Here is a 15998-nt window from a genome sequence, read left to right on the forward strand (position 1 = left end):
AGCATAGTAGGCGTCGTCTTATTGCTACGCAGAGCTATTTCTAGCACTTCTATCTTATGGTCGTCGAAGGATCCCATCAGTGGCCACTGACTCTCGGGGTCCTTCTTTGTATATTTATGCCACAGCTTGCTATAAGCTACGGCGACTAGTCCATATTTAGTGAACATGTCCTTATTAGGGGTGCCTTCCAGTGGGGCCGGATGGTCCACCTCTAATAAGCGGTCCGGGCAGAACCAACTACCAATCAGTGGGGAGAAGATAGGCATGACGGGTTTCAACGGGGACAAAAGTCAGCACTACCTATCTTTTCACTGCTTGCAAAGACTAGACAGAATATCTCTATTCCTCGTTATTTGTAAGCAGAGAATACCTCCAAAGAACCAATATCGAACAACTAGTGTTCGGACAATCAATCAATCAATCAATGGGGAGATAAAGATAGGCACGACGGGTTTCAACGGGGACAAAAGTCTGCGTTACCTACCCTTCACTATTTGCAAAGACTAGACAGAATATTTCTATTCTACGTTATTTGCAAACAGAGAATATCTCAAAGAGCACTATTCTTCAAAACAATCAATGTTCGGACAATCAATCAGTGGGGAGATAAAGATAGGCATGACGGGTTTCAACGGGGACAAAAGTCTGCGTTACCTACCCTTCACTATCTGCAAAGGGAGAGAGAGAGAGTATTTCTACTCCTCCCTGTTTGTAGACAGCGAATATCTCAAAGAGAACAATCAATGAGCACAATCTATGAGCAATACTAGTATTCCAAAGCTTCAAACAATCAATCAATTATTTCGCAATTTGTCGTGTATCACGACCTTACCCGGACCGCGTGGACAGTTTCTCGTCTTCCGCCTCCAGCGCCCGATCGTCCTCTACTCTCCGTATTTGCCGCGGCACTCCTGATGGTTCCCAGTCAGGACCGTAGATCACTCGAGAGAGGTCTGCTCGGAACCAGTGAAGTTCGGATGATCGGCTGCCAGACGAGGGTCTATTGGGCAGGAGCTCTCCCGATCGTTGCAGTCGTTCACTCTGTCGTCGGGACCTCTCCCACTGGATCCACGTGTCGCTGATGCGCCCCACGTTGGGCGCCAATTGTTAAATGGTAGCGGCAGTTTCAATCGATAACCTTTCAAGTATTTGCCCGGCGGTAATCGCCTCTCATACCACTCGATAATTTACCAATGAAAGAGGCAGGCGCCGGAGACTGGAAGGCAGGAAACAAAGTTTTATTCCGTCGGAGCAGAACACATCAGATCAGACAGCAAGGTATCGTCACGAGGTGCTCTAACTGCATCTCTGAGACCTGGTCTCTTATACACAGGTTTATTGCTTTATTACACATAGTACATTCTTGAGATTCCCTTGATGCATGAGAGAACATCCCCTGAAGCCCCGGCTCAGATCCGATCCCACACATAGCTACAGTAGAAGTTCCCACCTTACCCGCAGTAGGAGATGGCTATCGCGCAGCAGGGTATTCCGCCAATTCCCGGGGGTGTGTGTGACCGGTCGGGTCTCAGGGGGTAGGGGCTTTGATCTACTGTAATCCCTTTGATGTGGGGTGTTTCCCTTACAGTAGGGGCAATAAACTGCATCCGCAGGGCTAGGTGATGGCCTGGGACCAGTTCGGACAATGGGGCGCAGAGGAAGGGGGTTATCAAAGGAGAGGCACGACCATGTATGGGATGTCGGTCGGATGTGGTTCCGTAGCAGGGTCGCGCAGAAGGAGAGGGTTTACGGCCTGTAGGAGAGAGCGGGGGTGGCCGGCGCGCGGGGGATGCTCGCAGCGCCAGGGGGAAGCGCTGGCGATCGAGAATGAGCGAGGAGAGAGTGGGGTGCCTAAAAATGGCGGCCGTGCATTCGCTGTGCGTGGCGCTGGGGAGAGGCAAGATGGCGCAGATAATGTTCAGTTACAAGCTAAATTTCCACACACCCCATATCAGCCAGGCTAGCTTGAATCCAGTGGCACAGGGAGCCCTGGACCCATGTCCGGGCAAGAAAACAAAAAATATACAATTGATGGATGGAATGCAGAACAAATCAAAGATTCACCCCCAGTCTAGAGATCTGGGTTAAATCCATTGTTCCTTTGCTACCATACCACCCCAGTTTAGACCCAGCCATATGTAAATCAGTCTTGACCCTGCTCCTCATGGGAACAGTCCAGCCTCAACTGCCAAGCCAGGTCCTTCCTGGACCAGAAACAAGCATCCTGGGACAGGTTTCAGGGTATCTCCCCCATCAACCAGGCTAGCTTGAATCTATAGGCTCTGTGATTCCAGGACTCAAGTCTGGGCATTCCCGGCGCACTTAGGGCGAGAAAGTAAAAGACACATAAATGATGGACAGAATGTGGAACAAATGAAAAATTCACCCATAGTCAAGAGATCTGGGTTAAATCCATTGTTCTTGGGCTCATCATGGCACCCACGTTTAGATCCAGCCATATGCAAATCATTCCTGACCCTGTTCCTCATGGGAACAGTCCAGCCTGAACTCCCAAGCTAGGTCCTTCCTGGAGCAGAAACAAGCATCCTGGGACCGGTTTCAGCTTTTCACCCCTCTTCAACCAGGCAAGCTTGATTCCATAGCACTGTGAGTTAGGGACCCACGTCTGGGCATACCCGGCACACTTAGGGCGAGAAAGCAAAAGACACACAAATGATAGAGGGAATGCGGAACAAATAAAAAATTCACCCCCAGGCAAAAGATTTGGATTACATCCATTGCTCTTTTGCTGGACTGTTCCCATGGGTAGCAGGGTGAAGACTGATTTGCTTATAGCTAGGTCTAGACTGGAATGGTGTGGAGTGCAAAAAAAAGATAAGAGCAAAGTTCTGTGTCACCTGAGGAGGTGCGTTTATGCTCTTTAGTTACATTTGGTGTCCATGTCAGTGCGATTGACTCCCTCCTCAGAGAGTATGAACTCCTGTTCAAAGCATTTGTTTCCTAAAAGGTAGGGTGGTCCACCTACACATCGATGTGTCAATCAAACCTGTCGCCCTGCGCTCCAGACAAGTAGCTCTCCACCTTTCTCTGAAAGTGGAGGCTGAAGTTCCAAAACTAGAGGCAGAAGACATCATTGAAAAAGTCAAGGTGCCAAACCCATGGGTCTCGTCATGGCCAGGAAAACGAAGCAGCCTGGAGAGGTGAGACTATGAATCCATATTCGACTCCTAAATCAGGCCATAAAGTGAGAAAGACACCTGACCCCGACAGTTGATGACATCATGGGAGAAGTGATGGTTTCCTGCTGGTTCTCTAAAATGGACTCAGGGTATCACCAAAACCTCCTGGCACCTGAATCACGACAATTCTCCATACTCTCCAACCACCTAGGACAGAGACAATATAATTGCTTCAATTTTAGCATCTCCAGTTCCACTGAGGTGTTCCAGGACCTCATCAGGGTAATACTGAATGGACTTCCAGATGTGCTAAACATGAGCGATGAAATCCTGGTCCACGTACCCTCTTTAGAAGAACACCTCAATAGGCTGCAAGCTGCATTTAGATGCCTCCAAGACAGCAGGCTCATGCAACACAAGGAAAAATATGAGTTACCTAAAGAGGAGATATGTTTCTTTAGAAAAAGCTTTTTCCGCTTCTCCACAAAACTAATCACCCCTGATCTGGCCAAAGTCCGTGCCTCTTAGCCGGTTGCTGCACGCATGACTCTTACAATAGATATTCAGGCTTACCTGCAATTAATTTTGATCTTCCACCCTGGGAATGAGTTTGGCACTGATAGACAGAAAGAGATGCCGCTGGCAAAAACCAGAAGGTGAAGGGCAGCACCCATGAGAGGAAATGCAGCAAGCAGAAAAAAAGGGCAGCAAACGGGAGGCAAAAGGCAGCAGTGGAGAAGTGCCAGTAAAAGAAAATTAGTGGGCATTCTGGAGCTTTCTGAAGCTAAATTGCGCAGCATTTCTATCTCCGTAAGTGCTGCTTTTGCTGTGGTTGAGTCAATGTCATGGCTAACGGTTCATGATTGGCTGCTCTATCAGTATCCTCCAATCAGAGAGCTCCATTGGAGGTGGGTGATAAAGGAAAGGAAACAAACATACTTTTGATGTTGGAAAGTACAAAGTGGAAGGTGAAATATTTAGTTGAAGTGTGTGCCCCCCCTGGAGATGATGCGATGCCCTTCTCCCATACCCGCCCCCGCCAATTTGAAGACCAGTGTGCTAAATTTAACCACTAAGCTACATTTGCAGTGAATATAACACTTTTATTTAGAATGTGTCCATTTTTATATGAAAATTACTCGTTGAATTTATGGATAAAGTCCTTGATTACATCCATACCTACATTGTCATGTTACCTCCTAAAAGCTTAATCCACTCAAAGAGTGTCCCTTCTGTTATTCCCTCATAAATGCCCTTGCACATATCAAGTATACCTTAACTCACTGATGATATTGAACTGGCTTCGACCTGAAGCTACAAACATATATCAACGAGATGACAAAATGTGTTCAGTTTCAACTTGGACCCCTGCGAGCAACCAAACCATTCCCTAATTTTTCAGATATGCATCCCTTACATTACAGGTTGAACCCCTCTGGCAAACAAATGAGCTCCCTACTTACATTTATCTTCCAATTAAAAGAAGTTCATCATGCAACAAGAAAATTAGTCACAGGAAGAAGAAAGCTTGGCCACATCTCGCTGATTCTGGTTTCTCTTTAAAAAAAAGCAAGGAGCATCTTTAAACCGGATACCATCTCAGTTAAAGCCTTATTTCTTCCAACCACCTCCCTCAAAATTTGACCGTCTTCATACTTGACTTAACTCGCACCGTCGCAATGCACTGCTGATGACGTCACATATTCCATCATTCATGACATGGTCAGTGACATCACTGATGACATCACTGATGACATCTCACATGACATCATTGATGACATCATCCAGTGACTGTGTGTTTCTGTAAAGTTTAAATATGTTTTACATATATGCCAAGGTGTATTGAAGAAGGAGTGGGTGTATAAGTGTCTGGATGGAGGATTTAGTAGGTGCGTGACTGACTGTATAAGTGAGTGATTAAATGTGTTTTACTCATTTCATTTCATAAGGCTTTATTCGGAACAAAAAAAACAATGTCCATAAAAGCACACATATAATAAAAGACAATAACAGTACAATTACAATCGCATTAGACAGCTGATATATAAAAGGAAACATAATACAGGCGAGGGCAGAATAAATATTTAAAAACTCATACTTTTCCTGACATTGATAGCTTTTAGTAGGAAAGTAGCAGTAAAAAAACAGATGTCGGGGTGGTGCAGATTAAAGAGCAATTTCATAGAATCGTGTACTGTCCTGACACCAAACTTAACAAAAATGGGTTTTAAAAAAGCTTTACGGAAGTTCCCATATAATTGACACAACAAGAGAAAGTGCATAGTGCTTTGAGCTGAGAAGTGATCACACGGACAGGGACCAACAGGCTGCTTGTTCACGGAAGGGAAGGCAACCAGATTATGCACGATCCCCATTCTTAATCTAGTTAAAACAAACTGATGAGAAACTCTGGTCACTTGGGTCAAATAAGGTTGATAACCCTCCATTTCATTCATATTGCTGTAACGCACACAGGTGGATAGAATGCCAGTATTATAGGCCCGCCTCTCAGTTTTACACATCAAAAAGATATGCTTCATTTCTGACTTTGGAATTTCTGAAGCCCCATATCTATCAGTTTTAATATCAAGGCCATAGATCTCCTGGAAACTGTTGATAATATATTTAATCCATGGGATCTTTAAATGGTTATCAACAGTGAGACAATCATTAATAATGGCTCTGTTTAAAGATGTCTCTTCTTTCAGCCAAATTGACCGCCACAGCAATAGTGGCCTCAGGAGGATCAGATCATTCAGAAATGGAATTCCAAGTTCTCTATGGACTAAGTCATTAGAAGCAAATTTGGGCAGACACAAAAGTCTTTTTAAAAAGACATTCTCCTCCACCTGTAAGCACCCGGCCGGGGCAAAACCCCAAACCCCCGCCCCATAAAGGGCGGTGGAGAGGCATCGTGACTGAAAGATCTTAAGCATATCGCTTATCCGTTTATCCCCTAATTTAGTGGCAAAAGTAAAGACCCCATTAGCGCTCCTCACCATCTTAGCTCTAACATTTATATGCTCGCTGGCCCAACTGCAATTCTTGGAAAAAGTGATACCAGGATAACTAAAATTATCGACTTGTTGGACCCTATGTTCGTCTATATAATAAGAGTGGGGATTACTCTTCCCCGGCCCACACTCCATGGTATAGGTTTTGGTTTTATTAATCACTAATTTTCTAGGTTTAATAAACTGTGAGAACCCATCCATTAAGCGTTGAAGGCCTATCGGGGTTACTAACACGGCATCGTCCGCATAGAGTAATACCGGGACACTGATATTCTTAACTCTAGGGGCGTCTGCCGCTACCGTCTGTAGGACGGGGTCCACTTCATTAATGAAAAGGGTAAAGAGCAGGGGGGCAAGAACACACCCCTGTCTTATGCCCCGCCCAATCAAAAATTTGGTGGTACACTCCCCACTAGAACCATATCGTACGCTAGTACGTAGTTTGACATAGAGTCGGGCCAGGAAAAAGACAATACCCTCAGGGGCCCCCATTTCAATCAACTTGGCCCAGAGAATTGCATGGTCCACCATATCAAAAGCACTACTCAAATCTGCAAAGCAGAGATAAATAGAGCCCTTCTTAGCCTGGGTGCATTTCCCGATCAAAAGTTCGAGATTTAAACATTGCTCAATCGTCCCGCGTCCCTTTCTAAACCCATACTGACAATTTGCCAGGATGCCATTGGTTTCTGCCCATTCTTCCAACCTGACCAAAAGTACCCGGCTCATTATTTTCACAGAGGAATCCAGCATGGAGATGGGATGATAGTTCTTCACGTCCCCCCGATCTCCTTTCTTAAATATTGGTATTATAATTGATTCCTCCCAAGTAGGGGGTACCCCAAAACAAACTGCTGCATTAAAAACTTTAACCAACATGGGTCCCCATACCTCCGCGACTAACTTATAAACATCGATGGGCACCCCATCGGGACCCTGAGCCTTTCCCCCTTTACTTGCACCGATGCTATCTAAGACCTTGGTGATGCTAATGTCCAAGGGGACAATGGGCCAACAGTCATTATGATTACCCAAGGCTTTATCCGAATCAAAAATTGTAGAAAAATGGGAGATCCATGTTTCCATACTGACCGTAGATGTTAATTCTGGTACCTTCTCATCTTTTAAAAACGGACAGTTAACAGTGGCCCAAAATAGTGTACAGTCTTTCCTTTCAGCAGCCTGTGTCAATTTATCCCAGGCCTCGTGTTGTAACTCCGTCTTCCTTCGCTTAACTGTTATCTTATAATTTAATCTAAGCTGGGACACCTGGCTCCTAACTCTAGGTTTGGATGCCAGTGCATCTTTAAGCTGAAACTCCAAGTTACCACTAACATCCCCTGATGAGGTGGACAAGGAAATAGATGAATTGGGAGCACTAGGTAATGGAGCAGAGGTACTCCCCCGACCGAAGGATTGTCGGCGCTCTTTATTAATTTTGTCAACTACTTTAACAAGATAATTGTCATGGGTAATTGAAGTAGGACGTGCGTTCTCCTTGTTAACTTTAGACATATTTGGCTCTCTAGATGTGCATACAGCCAAATATATGGATACAAAAACGACAAAAGCCTTAATTGGGAACAACCAGTATCCCTTAATGCAATTATGTTAAAACACAATCCTACAAGCAAACAAACAGGTAGGCAAATGAGGCACAATAACAGTCCCTGGATAAAAGACCTAATTGTGATATGTTCTATTACCCAGTTCTGTATAGGCGATTTCAGAAGTCCAAGGACCAAAATCTGTGGCCCAGCCCAGCCTCGTACTGCCGCAATTTAAGCGCCTCCGGGTGCGCTGGTCCTGGAAGTGGGTGGGCGGTGCAGGATGTTTGCGCAGGGCTTGCTGGGAGCTGTGGTCCCCCCCCACTGCGGCCGTGAAGCTGGAAATCAACGGCGGCGGGAGGAACAAGCTGTGTCAGGGCCCCAGCAGCAAGTGAGGGGAGGTATATCCGCCTGGTCCCCTCCTCGGCCCGTTTTGATTTTGAGAAGGTTCCCGCTCCTTAGTGGAAGCTGCCGCAATTTAAGCGCCTCCGGGCGCGCTGGTCCTGGAAGTGGGTGGGCGGTGCAGGATGTTGGCGCAGGGCTTGCTCGGAGCTGTGGTCACCCCCCACTGCGGCCGTGAAGCTGGAAATCAACGGCGGCGGGAGGAACAAGCTGTGTCAGGGCCCCAGCAGCAAGTGAGGGGAGGTATATCCGCCTGGTCCCCTCCTCAGCCCGTTTTGATTTTGAGAAGTGTCTTACTCAATCCATGGGTTAGTGACTGAGCTGTGTGAATGTCCGTATGTCTGTTGTTGTGTAAGCTGCTGCATGGGTTGGTCAGTAGCTACATGAGTGTCTATATGGGTTATTGATTTGTTGCCTGAGAATTTGTATGAGAGACTGAGTGTGTGTGTGGGTGGGTGGGAGGTGTGTGACTCTGTGCATAGATGTGTGAGTGGTTGATTCACTGGGTGTATGGGTTCAAGAGTGCATGTGGAAACAGCTCTATGGGTGGGTGAGTGTGTGTACAGGTGTGTTGGTGAGTGAATGGATGTCTCAGTGGTACATCTCCAAGTAACTACTTATGTAAAAGGCAGTGTATGTGAGAGTTGGAGTATATAAATGACTATATGTGAGAGGCAGTGATATGAGAGTGGCTGTATGGATGAGTGTGTACTTGTATCAGTGATTATATAAGAGAGTAAGTATGTGTTAGTATCTGTATGAATAAGTGAGGTGGTGTGTGTATAACTGTATAGGTGAGTAAATGGGAGTGTGATTGATTCTATGCATGACTGAGTAGGTGTCTGAGTAACTCTATGGATGAGTGGCGGTGTGTGAGTGTCTGCATAGGTGTATGAGTGCATATGATAGTGTTGTATTGATGAGCGACTGCATGTATGAGTGATTGTATGGTGAATGAGTGGATGTGTGTATAGACCTAGAAATCAGTGAGTGCGTATGTAGTAACTGGTATTGGTGTGTCAATTGTTTCGAAAATTGTAGTCTGTATTTTACAGTGGGTGTATCAAAGGTTATATTAGAGTATGAGGAGATGCATCAGATTTTCACGTGGATGATGTAATCAGTGTTGTCATTTGAGATGTCATCAGTGATGTCATCAGTGATGTCACTGACCATGTCATGAATGATGTAATATGCGACGTCATCAGCAGTACATTGCAGGGCGCGAGTTATAGTTAGCTTTACTAACTATAACGCCCGAATTTCTCTGGTTTTGTACATGTGAAATGTCTAACTAACTATAACGTCCCTGAAACTGATGGTTTTTTCAGTGAATTTCAATGGTTTTTTAAATGCTAATTTCTAACTATAACGTGCCGGAAACCTTTGGTTTTTTCAGTGAATTTCAAAGGTTTTTTAAATGCAAATTTTTAACGATAATGTTCATTAATCCTATGGTTTTTCCAGTTATTTTCAAAGTTTTTCTTTGTGATATTGTGTAAATTTAATATCCTAAAAATACTTTTACTTTTTTTATTTGTAATTAAAATTATGTAATGTCTTGTGTTTTCTTAAATATATATTTTGTTGGTGAAAATATTGGAGTCCTGTACCCATCATGTACCTATCTCGGTGGGTGCGCGGAGTCAAGCCGCCATATTGCCAAAGTCCTGAACTATGCGCGATGGGTTAGTGATGAGTGCACGGTGCCTGCCACTGCACAAGTCATATACATATAGGATCGCGTTGTGTGCGCGTTTGGTATGCGATGGGTGCGCTGTGCCACTCCGGCGTAATGTTATGCGTGTGTGGGGTGGTGCTTGGTCCGCGACGCCTGTAAAAAAAAATATGTTTAAAAATTATATGTATAGTAGTTTAATATGTATATTAGACCAAGAGATTATGTGAACTAATTATAAAAATTATATATTTCTAATTACAATAAAGTTATATTACTCTTAAAGATACTTTCGCGAAGTCACGTCGGGTGCGCGCCGGGTACACGCCGGTTGCGCGGCTCCCATGTGACTTTAAAAGAAAGCATTTCATTGGTTTACAAGGTTTTCCATTCTAGAAGTTGAAGGAACCCACCCATTTTTCTCATTCTTGCTACATTACCCCAGGAGACACACCTGCTGTATTTTTTCATCTACTTTGTATATGTTTTTGGCATTTTCCTTCTTGAGTAGAGATGGCTTCTTCAAATCCTATTGTGGATTTACCATCTGAAGAAGAGGAGTTGGACCTACCTTTGAAAAAGAAGAAGAAATCCATTATGTGGAAATTTTTCACTATTCCAGTTGGTGAAAACAAAGTAAATGCCCGCAAGGTTAGCTACAGTCTTTGCGGAAGAGTACTGTTGAGGGGAAGTGAGAAGAAGTAATCATGCGGAACATCTAGTATGATGAAGCATCTTCAGACAATTCACCCTCGACCTCTAGCACGTGAACAACTGCGACCTGCCCAAGAAGAGATGCAGCAAAATGACCAGGGAGCTGGTCCAAGCACTTCTGGAGCCTCAAGCTCCTCATCTCGAGGTCCGGACATTCGTCCTGAACTTGCTACTCTACAGCAACACTGCTTCAAATGGAAGGCTGTGGTTTGTTGTGGGGAGCAATCTATAGATGAACTGGTTTCTGCAGAAAGAAATCACCACTGTTATTGTTTTTTGTTTTATGGTTGCAATGACTGTTTAATTGCAAAAGTTAAAATTTAGTTCTGTTCTTTTTCCCGTTTTTGAAAAAAATCACCAAAAAAATATACAAAATAGTTAAAAAAACACAAAAAAATTCTAAAAGCAAAAAAAGAAGTAAAAAAGAGTTCTTTTCAGAACTACCTTATCTGTTAAAAAAAAGAGAAATAAGTGCATGATAATGCCTGGATGATTGCATAAGTGCATGTGTAGAGCTTCATTGACTGACAGAGTGCATAGGTAGTGCCTGAGTCATTGCATGAATGCATGAGCAGTGACTGGATGTCACTAGAGTACTGCAGGGAGAGTGCATACTGAGTTTATAAGTGGTTGGGTATTGGCGGAGTGATTGGATTAGTACATGGTAGTGGCTAGGTGACTGGAGGAGTGCATGGAGAGTGACAAGGTGATTGCTGAAGTGCATGGGTACTACCTGGGGAATTGAAGGAGCGAATGAGAAGTGTGTAAGTGGTTAGATGACTGCATGAGTAGTGCATAGGAGATTGCAGCAGTGCATGTGTTAGTGACTGGGTCATTGCGTGAGTACATGGGTAGTGACTGGATGATCAGAGTACTGCAAGGAGAATGCATAGTGAATTTATAAGTGCTTGGGTATTGGCAGAGTGATTAGATTAGTACATGGTACTGGCTAGGTGACTGGAGGAGAGCATGGGGAGTGACAGGGTGATTGCTGGACTGCATGGGTACCAGCTGGGAAATTGAAGGAGCGAATGAGAAGTGTGTAAGTGGTTAGAGGACTGCATGGATAGTGCATAGGAGATTGCTGCAGTGCATGTGTTAGTGACTGGGTCATTGCGTGAGTACATGGGTAGTGACTGGATGATTAGAGTACTGCAAGGAGAGTAAATAGTGAATTTATAAGTGCTTGGGTATTGGCGGAGTGATTGGATTAGTACATGGTACTGGCTAGGGGACTGGAGGAATGCATGGGGAGTGACAGGGTGATTGCTGGACTGCATGGGTACTACCTGGGGAATTGAAGGAGTGAATGAGAAGTGTGTAAGTGGTTAGAGGACTGCATGGGTAGTGCATAGGGGATTGCAGCAGTGCATGTGTTAGTGACTGGGTCATTGCATGAGAACATGGGTAGTGACTGGATGATTAGAGTGCTGCAAGGAGAGTACATAGTGAATTTATAAGTGCTTTGGTTTTGGCGCAGTGATTGGATAAGTACATGGTGCTGGCTGGGTGATTGGAAGAGTGCACGGGAAGTGACAGGGGGATTGCTGGACTGCATGGGTTGTGCTCTGGGGATTGTAGCACTGCCTGCGTTTGTGCCTTGATCATTGCATGAGTACATAGGAAGTGACTGGATTATTAGAATGCTGCAAAGAGAGTGCATGGTGAATTTATACATGCTTGGGTTTTGTTGGAGAGATTGGATAAGTACATGCTGCTGGCTGGGTGACTGTAGGAGTGCATGGGTACTACTTGGGTATTTGAAGGAGTGAATGAGAAGTGTCTAGGCGGTTAGAGGATAGTATGGGAAATACACAGGTGAATGTAATAGTGCATGGGTAGTTCTTGGGTTACTTAATCTTACCTTGTTTATAGTAGATATGTAAGTCATTGAAACTATTTTTGCATTTTTTGTTTTATATTCTACATTTTAAAAAGTCTCAAACTTTAGAATTTGGGTCTGTAAAAGAGAAGAAAAAATACAGTTATAACATATACTATTGTAGTTTTAAGAACACAACATAATTTTAAATGTTTTAAAAGACACTGTTTTACAATCTGGTATTGTCAAATATATGAATCTTTCAGTGTCTATTTCAGTGGTAGAATGTATGTACAATCTTCACATTCATCCATCAGTAACGAAGTCCAAACAGATTTTCAATTTGTATTCCTTCATCTTCCAATACTGAAAGCATACACATAAGAAGTTCCTGAGCATCTTGCTGTACATTCTGGTGCCGATCACGATCCTGTAAAAACCGGGTACGAACCGTCGGACGGAGCAAATTCTCCGTCCGACGCGTACCCGGTTGTCAAAATGTACAAACATGGAATTACGATTCGCACGGAAACACCATTTCCGTACGAATTGTACAAAACCCCGACCGACGAAAATAAACATACAAATGCGATCCGGGAAAGCGCCGACGTGAGGTCGGGACGCACGCAGCCTGCCATTCACGAACCAGGAATTACGATTCGCACTGACGTCATCCCGCATGGTGAATATTTTCCGGCTGCCAAAAACTGCCGGGAAATCAGGACGACGCGAACAAGGAGTACCTGTCCGCGACGGACAGACATGGACCCGAACCTACGTGTCATCCCGGCCCTCATAGCAGTCGACCTCCTCTACAGGTTCCGACGCAGACGCCGCAGAAGGTCAGAACAACTAAGGGAGGGGGGGAAAGGGGGAGGGGACAGGACCAGGGACAGGCCACAAAACCACCACCAATGTCACACAGCACACATGCCCTGGACATACCTGACCCCCATGCCCTGGTCACCAGGAGGGGGTGGGGGCGTGTCCAGCAAAGCCAGCGTCCGCCACAAAGGAAGTGCCTGACGACGCGAACCGGCAACACAACTATACAGGTACGTCCCGTACCCACGCCTTAAGAGCGTGGGTACGAGTTGTACCACGCCCACACCTACGTCACCCCAACAATGGCGGGACGGCTGTACCCACGTGGCAAAGGCCTGGGTACGGGTCGCACAAGCATCACATAGCGTGGGTACGGATATGTACGGACCGTACCCCCACCACCGTATGCATGGAGCGTACCCCCAACCCCAACAGTGTAAGTACGACCCATACCCTCACCTGCGTACGTATGGAGCGTACCCCCACCCCAACAGTGTAAGTACAACCCGTACCCTCACCCGCAGACGTATACGTCCCACCCCAACAGTGTAAGTACGACCCGTACCCTCACCCGCGTACGTATGGAGCGTACCCCCACCCCAACAGTGTAAGTACGACCTGTACCCCCACCCGCGTACGTATGGAGCGTACCTCCACCCCAACAGTGTAAGTACGACCCGTACCCTCACCCGCGTACGTATGGAGCGTACCCCCACCCCAACAGTGTAAGTACGACCCGTACCCTCACCCGCGTACGTATGGAGCGTACCCCCCACCCCAACAGTGTAAGTACGACCCGTACCCCCACCCGCGTATGTATGGAGCGTACCTCTACCCCAACAGTGTAAGTACGACCCGTACCCTCACCCGCGTACGTATGGAGCATACCTCCACCCCAACAGTGTAAGTATGACCCGTACCCTCACCCGTGTACATATGGAGCGTACCCCCCACCCCAACAGTGTAAGTACGACCCGTACCCCCACCCGCGTACGTATGGAGCATACCTCCACCCCAACAGTGTAAGTACGACCCGTACCCTCACCCGCGTACGTATGGAGCGTACCCCCACCCCAACAGTGTAAGTACGACCCGTACCCTCACCCGCGTACGTATGGAGCGTACCCCCACCCCAACAGTGTAAGTACGACCCGTACCCTCACCCGCGTATGTATGGAGCGTACCTCCCACCCCAACAGTGTAAGTATGACCCGTACCCCCATGGAGCGAACCCACACACGTGTATGGACTAAGCGTACATATTGTTAAATAGGAGGGGTGTGTGCCTATCACTCCCAGCAGTGCCCAGACACAGGAGGGGTGTGTGCAGAGTCCTCCCAGCAGTGCCCAGAGTCAGGAGGGGTGTGTGCAGAGTCCTCCCAGCAGTGCCCAGAGGCAGGAGGGGTGTGTGCAGAGTCCTCCCAGCAGTGCCCAGAGTCAGGAGGGGTGGGCGCCTATCACTCCCAGCAGTGCCCAGAGACAGGAGGGGTGTGTGCAGAGTCCTCCCAGCAGTGCCCAGAGTCAGGAGGGGTGTGTGCAGAGTCCTCCCAGCAGTGCCCAGAGTTAGGAGGGGTGGGTGCCTATCACTCCCAGCAGTGCCCAGAGACAGGAGGGGTGGGTGCCTATCACTCCCAGCAGTGCCCAGAGTCAGGAGGGGTGTGTGCAGAGTCCTCCCAGCAGTGCCCAGACATAGGACGGGTGTGTGCAGAGTCCTCCCAGCAGTGCCCAGAGTCAGGAGGGGTGGGTGCCTATCACTCCCAGCAGTGCCCAGAGACAGGAGGGGTGGGTGCCTATCACTCCCAGCAGTGCCCAGAGACAGGAGGGGTGTGTGCAGAGTCCTCCCAGCAGTGCCCAGAGGCAGGAGGGGTGTGTGCCTAACACTCACAGCAGTGCCCATGAAACGCAAAGGGTGGAGTAGCCACAGATACCATGCCCACAAACTTCAGTCAGGTGCACAAAGACCCTGCAGTACATGTACCACATGTGTGCGAGACTGGGAGTATACGCATGCATAGCGCAGAAAAGAAAACATGTACACATGAAGTCATGTCAATAGTCCACATACACAAGTACAATGACTACCAAGAATGCCACGAATGATGCAGGTGGAGACATCGCTCAGCATGCATGTGCAAAGTAGAAGGAGTCCGTCACACACCCAGCTAATGTACACACAGCTCTGCGCTAAATATTGGGAACACCCTGCAGGGAAGATGTCAGGGTACACAGAGGAAGGAATACACCTTTGGACAATTTCACCATGCAGCAACTGCTTACATGAACACAGAAACCTAGCTAACACTGTGTGATGGCACACAGATCCCAGGGTCCCTCCTATGACCAGCACACTACTACATTTCCCACACAACCAACACATGATCACCACCCAAAATCATGTAGCAGCCCCACCAACAGCAATATCAGAAAAGCAGCAGTGTTCAAAGGAAACAAAAATGGCTTTAATCAGCATGATCAAAAATTGAATGTTCGGAGAAAGTTCAATATTTACAAAGCCCATAGGGCAGTCCAGAAGTCACAGCTGGATGGGGTACACAGTGGGATGCGTGTCCCCTAGCTTGCCTGCACAGTTACATTCCGTCGTCTTCCACAGGGGTGAGGGCATCATGTGGGGGGAAAGAAACAGGCACCGCAGGGACAGGAGGGTGAAGGGTAGGCGTCGTGGGTGCAGGGATGGAGGATCCACCACAGGGGGTGGGGCAGGGCCAAAGGTGGAGGCCAGGATCTCACTGCACACCTTAGCAAGGTCCTCCAGGGAATACTCTGCACCCGAAGGAACCACAGGCCCCAAGGAGGGGGGGGGGTCAGAGGGATGGGTCGCAGCGCCACTGGGGGAGG

Source organism: Triturus cristatus, chromosome 2_1 (assembly GCF_964204655.1).
Source record: "Triturus cristatus chromosome 2_1, aTriCri1.1, whole genome shotgun sequence".
Classification (NCBI taxonomy): Eukaryota; Metazoa; Chordata; class Amphibia; order Caudata; family Salamandridae; genus Triturus; species Triturus cristatus.